The sequence below is a fragment of the Apodemus sylvaticus genome, chromosome 21, assembly GCF_947179515.1.
Source record: "Apodemus sylvaticus chromosome 21, mApoSyl1.1, whole genome shotgun sequence".
NCBI classification, from domain to species: Eukaryota; Metazoa; Chordata; class Mammalia; order Rodentia; family Muridae; genus Apodemus; species Apodemus sylvaticus.
The window spans coordinates 42037862-42051008 of NC_067492.1; the positions used below are offsets into that span (position 1 = coordinate 42037862).

At 44.2% G+C, this 13147-nt stretch overlaps 1 pseudogene; it reads right to left on the minus strand.

Annotated features, from left to right (window-relative positions):
- Window positions 1–1503: 1503 nt before the first annotated feature.
- LOC127671579 (H/ACA ribonucleoprotein complex subunit 2-like) lies at window positions 1504–4693 on the minus strand (annotated as a pseudogene).
- Window positions 4694–13147: the final 8454 nt, after the last annotated feature.

Below are 13147 nucleotides of genomic sequence, written 5' to 3' on the forward strand. Positions count from 1 at the left end.
GTGCCATCGTGCCTAGCTTACAGATTTCCTTAATACAACTTTTTTTGAGAGGGTAATGATGACCAGAAACACTTTCTCACAAGCATTGAAGCTTGAAAACCACCACTTGGTTCTCCTTCTGCAGTGGAGACGGACATGTCGAGACTCAGAGAGGAAAGAGACACGTCCAAACTTCACAGCTGGCTTGAACAAAGCCAGAACTCTGACATTAGTAAGAACATCTGAGTCCAAGTCCAGAGCCTCATCTGGCTCCCTGCCAAGCACTTGCTGTAAAGGTTTTGTATCTGTCCTCAGAGGAGAACTCAAAGGAGCACCATCAGAACATGAGCCTGGGCCTGCAGGAGCATTTCTGAGTTGCTGGCCAGCTGTCCCTATGCAGGACTCTTCAAAGATGCCCAGACATCTCCAAGGGCCATGCTATTTGGGTTTCCCCACTTTACACAGTGAAGTCCGTTCTGTACCACACAGCTTCAAAGCCCTCTGAAAGACCCTTCCTCTGCTTCTGTTTCTCAGCCCTCCATCATCCAGCCTCCTTCTTCACTGCCCTGTCATACATGATTCTGTATGCTTGCACAAGCCATGGAGACTCTTAGAAGGCTTCTCATCTCCCTGAAACCTGATCTTGCTGTCTGAGTCCTCTTTCTGCTTCTAACTGATCATCCTCAGCCTCCCTGGATGCCGCCTTGTCCCTCTCTATCCTGTTAGCCTTGAAGCTCCCCTCAGCCCCTTCTCTTCTGGTCATTCCCCTCTCTTTTCCTACACAGTTTCATTCCCTCTTGAGGTCCTGAATTCTCTCTATGCTAGCGTATTTGCACACCTGGACTCTCCTCCAAGATCACCTCTAGGGTCACTCCTTAACCCCACCAAATGCTCCCCTAAATGACTCTCAATTATCCCATACACCCCACATTCTTCCCTTCTGGACAGCACAGCAACCTGGGTCCCTCTGCCATGTCTCCTAAATCTACTCTAGCTCTGCAGAAGCCAAAGTGCCATTTCTTCAGTTGTGAAGCTGGATGCCGGAGAGATGGCTCAGCAGTTAAGAGCACGACTGCTCTTCCAGAAATCCTGAGTTCAATTCCCAGCAACCACATGATGTCTCACAGCCATCTATTCTGGTATGTCTAAAGACAGCGATAGTATACTCATATACACAAAAATAAATTAAAGCTGGATGTGCAGCCCCTCCTGCCTTTATTTCCTCAACCAAAACCACACACGTAAGCCACGCCTCCCGACGCTCTGCCCAGCCCACGCTGGCCTTTTCTTTTTTTCTTTCACCTTAGCATTTACTTCTATCCCATATTCTTGGAACTGTCTTCGTCAAAGCTCAACAAGACACAGCAATAATGGCAAAGATGCTGGCTCTACCTCCAAGAACAGCTTTGGAGCTGCCTGGGGAGATTCACACATCAAGAAATCAGGGAGATGCTGTTGGGGTGGGCAGCCACCTGCAGCCAGCCTAGCATCTCTTGGAACGGGCTGGGTTGCAGCCCAGGTCTCTCACAGAGGCGTAAGCAGTGCCTGCACTTCCTCCAGGCGCTTGTCATAGGCCTCCTGATATTCTTCACAGGGTTTCACCATGATCATACGAGTGGGAAGCTTGGAGCCTGTGACTGCACCCAACTCCGTCTTAGAGGGGACACAGACGTAGGGCAAGTTCTGGTCCTCGCACATAACTGGAAGATGGCACTACACCTCAATCGGCAATGTGTCTCCTGCCACAACCATGACAAATTTCTGAACCTCCTTCACCCTGCGACGAATCTGCTTCTGTGTCACAGCCTTCTTGATGCACTCGTAGAGCTTGCCTGTCCGGCAGCGGGAAGCCAGGTGCTGTGCAATGGGGTTCAGGTTGACCAGCAGCTCTTGATACCTCTGCTGCGCCTCAGACTTCTTGGGAAGGGCCTTTATTTTGGTCTTCTTAACAACTACAACTCAGTCAGGGCATAGAGGAACCACGCCCCACACACATACCCTCCACCCTGCCTCTGAGATCACTTCCGGGTTATCCAATCTGGCCTCTACATCTTATGGTAGATGACCCAGGGCGGGCCACGCTGTCTGACTGGGGCTTGGGAAGCCAGTCCCGTCCCTCGAGAGGAAGATTAATCTCTGCAACCTATCACTGTGTCTTCTTGAGACCAAGCATCTCACGTTGTCACTTTTCCTGCTTCTCCCCTTAGGTTTTCTCCTGGTCCTTGTTTCCTCTAGAGCAGTGGCTTTCAACCTCCCTAAAGCTGCAACCCTTTAATACAGTTCTTCATGTTGTGGTGAGCCTGACAGTAAAATTATTTTCATTGCTACTTCATAGCTGTAATTTTACTCCTGTTATGAACTGAAATGTAAATACCTTCAAAGATAGAAGTTTGCCAAAGGGATCATGACCCACAGCTTGAAAGTCGCTGCTCTGAGGTACTCCTAAGGCTCCCAACCTTCTTCATGTCAAGAACAGCATGCTCAGGAGGCCTTGCAGGAATCCCAGGCTGGGACAAAGCACCATCCTAACCACTGCTATCTTCAGAAGGGTGGCCAATGTCGCCATATATGTGGCAAGTGTCTCCCTCACAAGGCTGCAAACTCCACAAAGCCAAAGTCAGCCTACCTCTGCTAGCTTCTTCCTAGTTCCTATGGGGCACTTGGTACATAGGAGATCTGCAGTAAACACTAGGTGGGCTCCAGGGAGGAATCCTTGGGTTGCCCTTTATTTTAGGTCCAGGGCTCCGTGTTTATCTCTGTCTCTGTGAGGACAGAGGCTGGCCATGGCCTCAGGGTTGGCAGCAAAGAGCATTTGTGTGTGACCTCGTGGCACAACCCCACTCTAGCAGCCCTTCTAAGACCACACAGCAGAAACGACACAGGACCCCCACATGGAAACTGCCACCCGCTGCCTTTCCTCTGAGCACTCAGAAGCAGCCCTAGAAGCAGCACTGTCAGCTGCGTGGGACCACACATCACCTCAGATGGGTGTATCTCCAAAAAGCTGCCCACTAAGCACCCTCAGGCTCTAAGCCTCATGGCCTCTCCCAGCAGAGCTGGCAGGCTGGCACCAAGAAGACTCCTGTCAAACTGGGACATTTACTGCAGCTGTAAGGGTCCTGGGCTTGGTAAAATGCTACTATTCTCTCTCTTTGGGAAATAGAAGGACTCCCTCATGGAATATGCAGAAGAAAAAGGTCTTCCCCACCCAACCTACCCTTACACATCTGGAAAGTACCACACATCCTCACTCCTCTTTCTGGTCCACTCTCACGTGGGTCACCCATTCCTCAGATGAGCAAATTGAGGTCAGACAGAGGAGAGAAGACACGGCTAGGAATGGAAACTCCCAGCCCCTAGGGCTCCTCTCCTGCCTTCCTGCTACAAAAGTAAGCTTTAAAGAGCAAGGCAGACAGAGGTGAGGACATACTGTTCAGGTTCACCTGGGTCACCTGCCTGTGTACACGAAAACTTAAGAGGGCCCCACAGGGTCTCCCAGAACCAGGCCATGGAGTTTAGCCCCAGCTACAGGAACTGGAGGTCACAGTCTACTCCAGGGTCAGGTGACCAGGACATCAGATGTGTCTGGAAGTGTATCCTCTCTTCATGGAAGCACCATGGTTAATGCCCCTCAAGCCACTGAACAACAATCCTTCCCTAAGGAGCAGGCCTCAGAGGGCAGAGGCTGAGCTGGGCACATTATCTGGGAATGCCACTCCCCCCAGTGGCCACCTGCACAGCGCCAAGCTCCTCAGTAGATTCCTTCCAAAAACATGCACTCAAGTCTGGTTCCCCAGAAAACGCTCCCACCGGGGCAAGGAAGGAGGGAGTGATTCATAATCCTAAAACAGGAGACTCATTTATTCATTGGGTTTTTCAACCAAAATGGCCTGTTTTCAGCCCAGTTCTATGGGAGGTGTGGGGTCCCTGTCCTGAGGGAGCAGAAGCAAGTGAGGAGGCCAGAGGGAGGGGAAGAGGTGAACTTGGGGGAGGGAAAAGGGTGATAGCAATGGGAAGTCCAGGCCCTGAGAGCCCAGATGTGGATCTGGATGTGACTGAGACAGGGGATAATGGGGCAACACTGATGCTACTTGAATCACGTTTTTTTTTTCTTTTTTAAGGACCACAAATATTTAAAATGTCATGTTAGACGTGACATTTTCCAAGCACTTTCTATATAGTAATCAATGCCGTTGGCACAATGGTCTCATATTCTCTCATCCTTACACCCATTGTTAGGAAAAGTATCGGCTCAGGACACCCAATACCAAGTTCTCCCCACACAGGAGATTTATTGACCCCTGAGGGACAGAGGGCAGGGAATAAGAGGCAAAGACAGGAGATGGAGGACTAGGGGAAGTGGGGCAGAGATATTTGTCTCAGAGAGGGACAAAGGACTGCCTCTGGATAGAGAGGAGACAGGCATGGCCCATAGGACAATGGTGGTTTTTAAAAGTAAAGGAGGAATCCCTATGTTAGGATGAGGTGTTTAATTTTGACTTTGCATGTTAATTAGGTGAACCAGAGGGAGTTTTTGATTGCTGGACCTTGGGAGTCAGCCTCAGGAGGAGGAATTGGCCAAATAAGGGAATAGACCTTGGAAGCTAGCTTTAGGAAGGGAAATTAACATTTTTTACGTAGGCAGAGGGAATCAGGGAGAAAGACAAGGCCTGCCAAAGCAATACTCACCATGATCAATCTGGACAGAGCCCATTCACCCATCATATTGTACCAAGCCTGACTAGAGGAGACAGAGAGGGAGAATCCCTTAGGATATGCCCAAGGTCACAAAACTGGTAAGTATGAATCCTGGCCTTGGGACAGCCCTGTCCCTCCCCAGAGCTACTGAAGGGTTTCCCTGGTCTGAGACTTAATTCTAACTCTCATTAACTAGCCAGCTAACCAAACACTGCTATTCAATACATTTTCCCAGTGCTGGGCTGAAACCCAGAGCTCTGTCCATTCTGGACACCACTCTACTACAGACTAGAGTCCCAGCCCTGTTTGTTACAGTCACAACAGGGTATACTCAAAATACAAAGAAGACCTGTAGTCAGTCCCATCTATATGGCTTTCACGGGGTACTGCCTATACTGTGCCCAGACCCACCCTCCTCAAGATGGACATACTTACTGTCCTGTGTTGTGTGACAAAACTTTTCCTAGGGAAGATAAAAAAAAACATCTACTCACCCCAGAGAGGAAGTCTATGACAGATCAAAATATGGATACCACAAAAGTCCAACTTGGTGAACCAATGAGCCTAATTTGGGTTACTCAGTGTTGCACAGTAAAGATAATCACATATGAATAAGAACTTCCTAATTTCATTTATAATATACCAGATATTGTACGAAACCTTCTTGTTTTCTACTAAACAACACATTTCAGTTCCTACTGTTTGAAAACTCACAGTACATGTAAACTGTAAAAGAAACACTGTTCTGGTTATTAGCACAGAGAGGAACACGAACACATTCACATTGTAGTGTGTTTTGTATTGCATCTATGTTAAAATAGTTTTCTTCCAGATCTAACACATTGCACAATTTTCTCTGAGAAATACATGTGAAAATCCAATATAGTAATGAAATACAGTGTTGCACAGTAAAGGGAATCACATACAAATAAGAACTTCCTAATCCCATTTAGATCATATCATGTATTGTGTGAAATGTTCTTGTTTTCTGCTAAACAACATGTTTAAACACCTAGTGTTTTAAAACTCACAGTCCATGTAAACTGTAAAAGAAACACTCCTCTGGTTGTTAACACAGAAAGGATCATGAATGCATTCATACTGTAGTGTGTTTTGTGTTGCATCTGTGTTAAAACAGTTTTCTTCCAGATCTAAAGCATTGTACAGATCTTCACTCCTGTAACTGAGCCGGCTATTACAGCCAGGAACACAGGGAACACCCGAGTGTAAGAGCAATTGGGACTCAGTCTGCCAGGGCCCCACCTGCACCCAGGAGCTGGGCAGCGCCACAGCCATCTGTGAACCTATCCTGCCAGGGACATCTGCCTTGCAGGGTGTCCCGCATTTAAAGGGAGTCACGCCATCTTTGCTCCTGTGACTGAGCAGACAGGTGCAGCCAGGAACACAGGGAACACCCTAGTGTAAGATCACTTGGGACACGGTCTACCAGGCCCCCACCTGCACCCAGGAGCTAGGCAGTGCCACAGCACTCTGTGCCAGGGGAGAGCCAGTCACCCAGGGGTGCTGAGACAGGCTTGCAAGCACACAGGAGAGACAAGCACCAGACAGAGACAGCAAGACCAACTAACACCAGAGATAACAAGATGGCAAAAGACAAGTGTAGGAACATTACTAACAGAAATCAAGGCAACATGGCACCATCCAAACCCAATTCTCCCACAACAGCAAGTCCTGGATACCCCAACACACAAAAAAAGCAAGATTTGGCTTTATAATCACAGCTCATGATGCTGATGGAGGGCATCAGGAAGGACATAAATAACTCCCTTAAAGAAATACAGGAGAACACAAGTAAACTGGGAGAAGCCCTTAAATACTACAGGAAAACACAATGAAACAGGTGAAGGAATTGAACAAAACCATCCAGGATCTAAAAATGGAGGTAGAAACAATAAAGAAATCACAAAGGGAAACAACTCTGGACATAGAAAACCTAGGAAAGAAGTCAGGAGTCATGGATACAAGCATCAACAACAGACTACAAAAGATAGAAGAGAGAATCTCAGATGCAGAAGCTACCATAGAAAGCATTGACACAACAGTCAAAGAAAATGCAAAATGCAAAAAGCTCCTGACCCAAAACATCCAGGAAATCCAGGACAAAATGAGAAGACCAAATCTAAGGATTATAGGTATAGAAAAGAGTGAAGATTTCCAACTTAAAGGGCCAGTAAATATCTTCAACAAAATTATAGAAGAAAACTTCCCTAACCTAAAGAAAGAGACACCCATGAACATACAAGAAGCCTTCAGAACTCCAAATAGATTTGACCAGAAAAGAAATTCCTCCCGTCACACAATAATTAAAATACCAAATGCACTAAACAAAGAATATTAAAAGCAGCAAGGGAAAAGGTCAAGTAACACATAAAGGTAGATCTATCAGAATTACAGCAGACTTCTTACCAGAAACTATGAAAGCCAGAAGAGCCTGGGCAGACCTCATACAGACCCTAAGGGAACACAAATGCCAACCCAGGCTGCTATACCCAGCAAAACTCTCAATTACCATAGATGGAGAAACCAAGGTATTCCATGACATAAACAAATTTACACAGTATCTTTTCACAAATCTAGCCCTTCAAAGGATAATGAATGGAAAACACCAACAAAAGGAGGGAAATTACACACCAGAGAAAGCAAGAAATTAATCTTCTTTAAACAAACCCAAAAGAAGATAACCACACAAAGATAAAAATTATATCAAAAATAACAGGAAGAAACAATCACTATTCCTTAATATCTCTTAACATCAATGGACTCAATTCCCCAATAAAAAGACATAGACTAACAGACTGGATGCATAAACAGGAGCCAACATTTTGCTGCATACAGGAAATGCATCTCAGTGTCAAAGACAAACACTACCTCAGAGTAAAAGGCTGGAAAACAATTTTCCAAGCAAATGGTCCCAGGAAACAAACTGGAGTAGCCATTCTAAAATAGACTGTCAACCAAATGTCATCAAAAAAGACATGGAAGGACAGTTTATACTCATTTAAGGAAAAATCTACCAAGAAAAACACTCTCAGTTCTGAACATCTATGCTCCAAATACAAGGGCACCCTCATTCGTAAAAGAAACTTTACTAAAGCTTAAAGCACACATTGCATCTCACACAATAATTGTGGGTGACTTCAACACCCCACTCTCCTCAATGGACAAATCATGGAAACACAAACTAAACAGAGACACACTGAAACTAACAGACGTTTTGGACCAAATGGATTTAATAGATATCTATAGAACATTTCATGCTAAGTGAGAAGAATATACCTTCTTCTCAGCACCTCATGGCACCTTCTCCAAAACTGACCATATAATTGGTCACAAAACAGACCTCATCAGATAGAAGATCAAACTAATCCCATGCCTCCTATCAGATCACTATGGAGTAAGGGTGGTCTTCAATAGCAACAAAAATAACAGAAAGCCCACATTTACATGGAAGTTGAACAATACTCTACTCAATGATAACTTGGTCAAGGAAGAAATAAAGAAATCAAATACTTTTTAGAATTTAATGAAAATGAAGGCATAACATACTCAAAAATTGGGGACACAATGAAAGCAGTACTAAGAGGAAAACTCATATCTCTGAGTGCCTCCAAAAAGAAGCTGGAGAGATCATACACTAGCAGCTTAACAGCACACCTGAAAGCTTTAGAACAGAAAGAAGCTAATACATCCAAGAGGAGTAGAAGGCAGGAAATCACCAAACTCGGGGATGAAATCAACCAAGTAGAAACAAAAAGAACTATACAAAGAATCAACATAACCAAAGAGCTGGTTCTTTGAGAAAATCAACAAGATAGATAAACCCTTAGCCAGACTAACCAGAGGGCACAGAGACAGTATCCAAATTAACAAAATCAAAAACGAAAAGGGAGATATAACAACAGAAACCAGGGGAATTCAAAGAATCATCAGATCTTACTACAAAAGCCTATACTCAACACAACTTGAAAATCTGGATGAAATGGACAATTTCCTAGACAGATACCAAATACCAAAGTTAAATCAGCATCAGATAGACCATCTAAGCAGTCCCCTAACCCCTAAAGAAATAGAAGTGGTCACTGAAAGTCTCCCAACCAAAAAAAGCACAGGACCTGATGGTTTTAGTGCAGAATTCTATCAGACCTTCAAAGAAGACCTAACACCAATACTCTTCAAACTATTCCATAAAATAGAAACAAAAGGAACATTACCCAACTCGTTCTATGAAGCCACAATTTTGCTGATGTCAGAACCACACAAAGATCCAACAAAGAAAGAGAACCTCAGACCAATTTCCCTTATGAATATCGATGCAAAAATACTCAATAAAATCTTGCCAACCAAATCCAAGAACACATCAAAATGATCATTCACCACAATCAAGTAGGCTTCATCCCAGGGATGCAGGGATGGTTCAATATACAGAAATCAATCAATGTAATCCACTACATAAACAAACTCAAAGAAAAAAACCACATGGCCATTTCATTAGATGCTGAAAAATCATTTGACAAAATTCAGCATCCTTTCATGTTAAGGTCTTCGAAAGAACAGGAATTCAAGGCCCGTACCTAAACATAGTAAAAGCAATATACAGCAAACCAGTAGTCAACATCAGACTAAATGGAGAGAAACTTGAAGCAATCCCACTAAAATCGGGGACTAGACAAGGCTGCCCTCTCTCTCCATATCTTTTCAATATAGTACTTGGAGTACTAGCTAAAGCAATTACACAACAAAAGGAGGTCAAAGGGATACAAATTGGAAGGGAAGAAGTCAAATCATCACTATTTGCAGACGATATGAAGTATACTTAAGAGACCCAAAAAACTCCACCAGAGAACTCCTACAGTTGATAAACAACTTCAGCAAAGTGGCCAGATTTAAAATTAACTCAAACAAATCGGTAGCCTTCTTTCGTCTATGTTAAAACACATTTCTTCCACCTATAATGCTTTGAACAGTTTTCTCTGACAAATGCAAGTGAAAATATATTATAGAAATGAAAAGCCAGGCAGTGGTGGTGCACGCCTGTAATCCCAGCACTCTGGGAGGCAGAGGCAGGTGGATTTCTGAGTTTGAGGCCAGACTGGTCTACAGAATGAGTTCCAGGCCAGCCAGGGCTATACTGAGAAACCCTGTCTTGAAAAAACCAAATCCAAAAAAACCAAAAAAAAGAAAGAAAGAAAGAAAGAAAGAAAGAAAGAAAGAAAGAAAGAAAGAAAGAAAGAAAGAAAGAAAGAAAGAAAGAGAAATGAAATGAAATGAAATGAAATACAGTGTTGCACAGTAAAGACAATCACATACGAATAAGAACTTCCTAATTTCATTTAGAATATACCAGGTATTGTGCAAAATGTTCTTGTTTTCTGCTAAACAGCACCTTGAAACGCCTAGTGTTTTAAAACTCAAAGAACATGTAAACTGTAAAAGAAACACTCTTCTTGTTATTAGCAAAGAGAGGAACAAAAAAATGCATTCACGTTGTAATGTGTTCTGTGTTGTGTCTATGTTAAAACACTTTCCTTCCACCTATAACACATTGTATTGTTTTCTCTGAGAAATGCATGTGAAAATCCAATATAGTAATGAAATACAGTGTTGCACAGTAAAGACAATCACATACGAATAAGAACTTCCTAATCCTATTTAGAACATAACATTTATTCTGAGAAACGTTCTTGTTTTCTGCTAAACAACACGTTTAAATTCCTAGTGTTTTAAAACTCAAAGTACATGTAAACTGTAAAAGAAACACTGTTCTGGTTATTAGCACAGAGAAGAACATGAATGCACTTACATTTTACTGTGTTTTGTTTTGGCTCTATGTTAAAACACTTTTCTTCCAGCTATGACACGTTGTACAATTTTCTCTAAAAAAAAAATGCATGCAAAAATACAATATAGTAATGAAATACTGCATCACCAAAGCATGTGACAAGCACATGCATCAAACCACCCCAGCATGTGACAGCACACAAAGCTGGAAATCTAGAGCACAGCTTGCAGGCAGCGCAACAGGTTGGAGGGTGTCCTATATTACTAGTCTAAATGTCTCCAGGCTCCTTGGCTGGTCTCTGTTTCTTCTGAACAGCCTAGTCTGGTGTCAGAGTCTTCTTTGTAGCTTGGTTTGTCTGAATCTTTTTCTGCAACCTGGCCTTTTTAGGTCTGAGCAGGACTCTCAGCTTTTAGTAATTACTCTGGCAGGGAGGAGCCTAGTGTATCTAGTCAGTTTCAGGGACTTCCTGAAGCTTTACTGGGTTGTTTACCTTTGTGTTTTAAGAGCTTCCCTGCAGGATAGAATATTTCCGTTTTGGAGGATACTGTTAAACAATACACTGGAGTTGCTGCAAGGACACTGAGCACAGCCCAGAGTCAAGGCAGTGACAAGGAATCTGGCCAGCTCAGATCACGGAGTAAAGAAGACAACCATTAAAGCCCAGAGCCAGCCTGAGCCTCTCCCAGAGCTGTGCCCTTGTTCTTCTGTGAGATAGATCCCCACCTCTGCCCCCTCCAGGAAGCTTCCCTTTCAAGCAGACTAGGGTCACAGATACCAGAAGGTGTCACAAAATCTGACTCTCTGACATCACAGAATTATTCCAGTGAAGAAACAGTTACCTTCTCCTAGCACAGGTAACTTTGTCCATTGCCCTAGTCTACAGGACCCACAAAAGTCTGAATAGCAGCCACACCTTCTGCTCCTCGCACTCCTTTCCACTGCTGTTTAGCAGGTGTACACCAGCAATGTATCTTCCTCCTGACCTTAATGGAGGCTGACTCTATTGCAAACACGTAGAACCCAAGATGGCCCTGTCTGCAAAGAGCCATGTGGCATGGAGGTTAGAAAGTAGAACTTGGAGGGAAGGTGGGCATGACTCAAGTCTCAGGCAAGCAAGCTATGTGACCAGGGGATAAGCCACCTGACTTACCAGGCCTCAGTGTCTTCACCTATTAAATAAAGATAAAACACCATTCCTCCCGCCAAGTCAGAATAAGAGAGGGGGACAATCTTGTATGCAACAATTCAGTACATCCATCTTCTTTAAATTTGTTTTGCAGACCCAGAGCAAGCACAGAGTGTCTCCATTGGGGGTATTACTTTAGTTGCCTACTACATAGCAAGTTATCCCAAACTTAATAGCTTAAGTAAATATAAGTTTCTTTGAGTTGGGAGTCTAGGCACACCTGGGTTGGGTTCTCAGCTTCTGTGTCTGTCCAAGACTATGATTCGGATATTGGCCAGGGCTTAGGTCTTATCTGAATGTTCCAAGCAGAAAAAAATCAATTTGATGCACAAATGTGTCAGGCACAGGGTTTGAGCTAGGAATTCTAAAGTAGATAGATGTCTTGGGGTCCTTGCCGAAAAGTTTTGTGAGCAGTGACTTCTGCTGCATACTCTTAGTTTCCTCCACAGCTGTTGGAGGGTGGTTCTTAAAGGCGGAAGCCACTAACCCTGCAGTTTAAATGAAGCAAGCAGGTCTTCTCCCTCCATCACAGGGCACACAGGAGTGAGGGAGAAGGAGGAGGAGGGAGACGTCTAAGAAGCATTGGGAGAGTGGTGGTTGACATGCTGTATGTGTTCTAAGAGAATGGCAGAATTATCCCTGCCCTTAGAGAGCGCCCAGGGCCAGGCACAGGCAGGAAAGTCGAGTCCAGCCTGGAGGAAGGAGGCAAGGCACGCATGACTCCCCAGAGACTCAAACAGAAAGAGCTGCACCCAACAACTGAGAAGCTGACCTGAGTGCGCGTTAGAGCAGTGGTTCTCAACCGGTGGGTCTCCATCTTTTCGGGGTTGAATGACCTTCTCACAGGGGTCACCTAACACCATCAAAAACACAGGTATTCACATTACAATTTCATAACAGCAAAATTACAGTTTTGAGGTAGCAATGAAAATAATTGATGGTTGGGGGGTCACGACACCACGGGGAACTGGATTAAAGGATCACAGCATTAGGAAGGCTGAGAACAACTGCTTTAAAGGGTCTGGGGTGGGGGCTTGGTTTCATTATAACAGTTCCTTTGCCCACACAATCCCTAGTTTTCCGACCTGAGTCTCCAACTGCACAAAGAAGTTGTGGCACAACGGTAACAGTCAAATTTGGCTTCTGTGAAAAAGCAGCTACCTTCACTAGAGGATTCTCACTGTCTCTGGCCCAGGCCCAGATTCTCTTCCTTTTGGCCACCAGGCTAGACCTGGTACCCAGGCTGGATCAATCAATCACGTAAAAACACATGTCTTAAGTGAGCCAACCAGTGTCATTCCCTGAGATTTTTTTTTTTCTGGGTGAAGCTGAGATCTTTTCCCCAGCTGTCAGGATCCTAGCAACAGCTGGTGGTCATGTTTCTAACTATATGTGGACAGAAACTTGAGCTTGTATACCACTCTCTCCATTGAGACAAGTAAACTGACAAATTCCCTTTTTATTGACTTGAAATAATTTACATT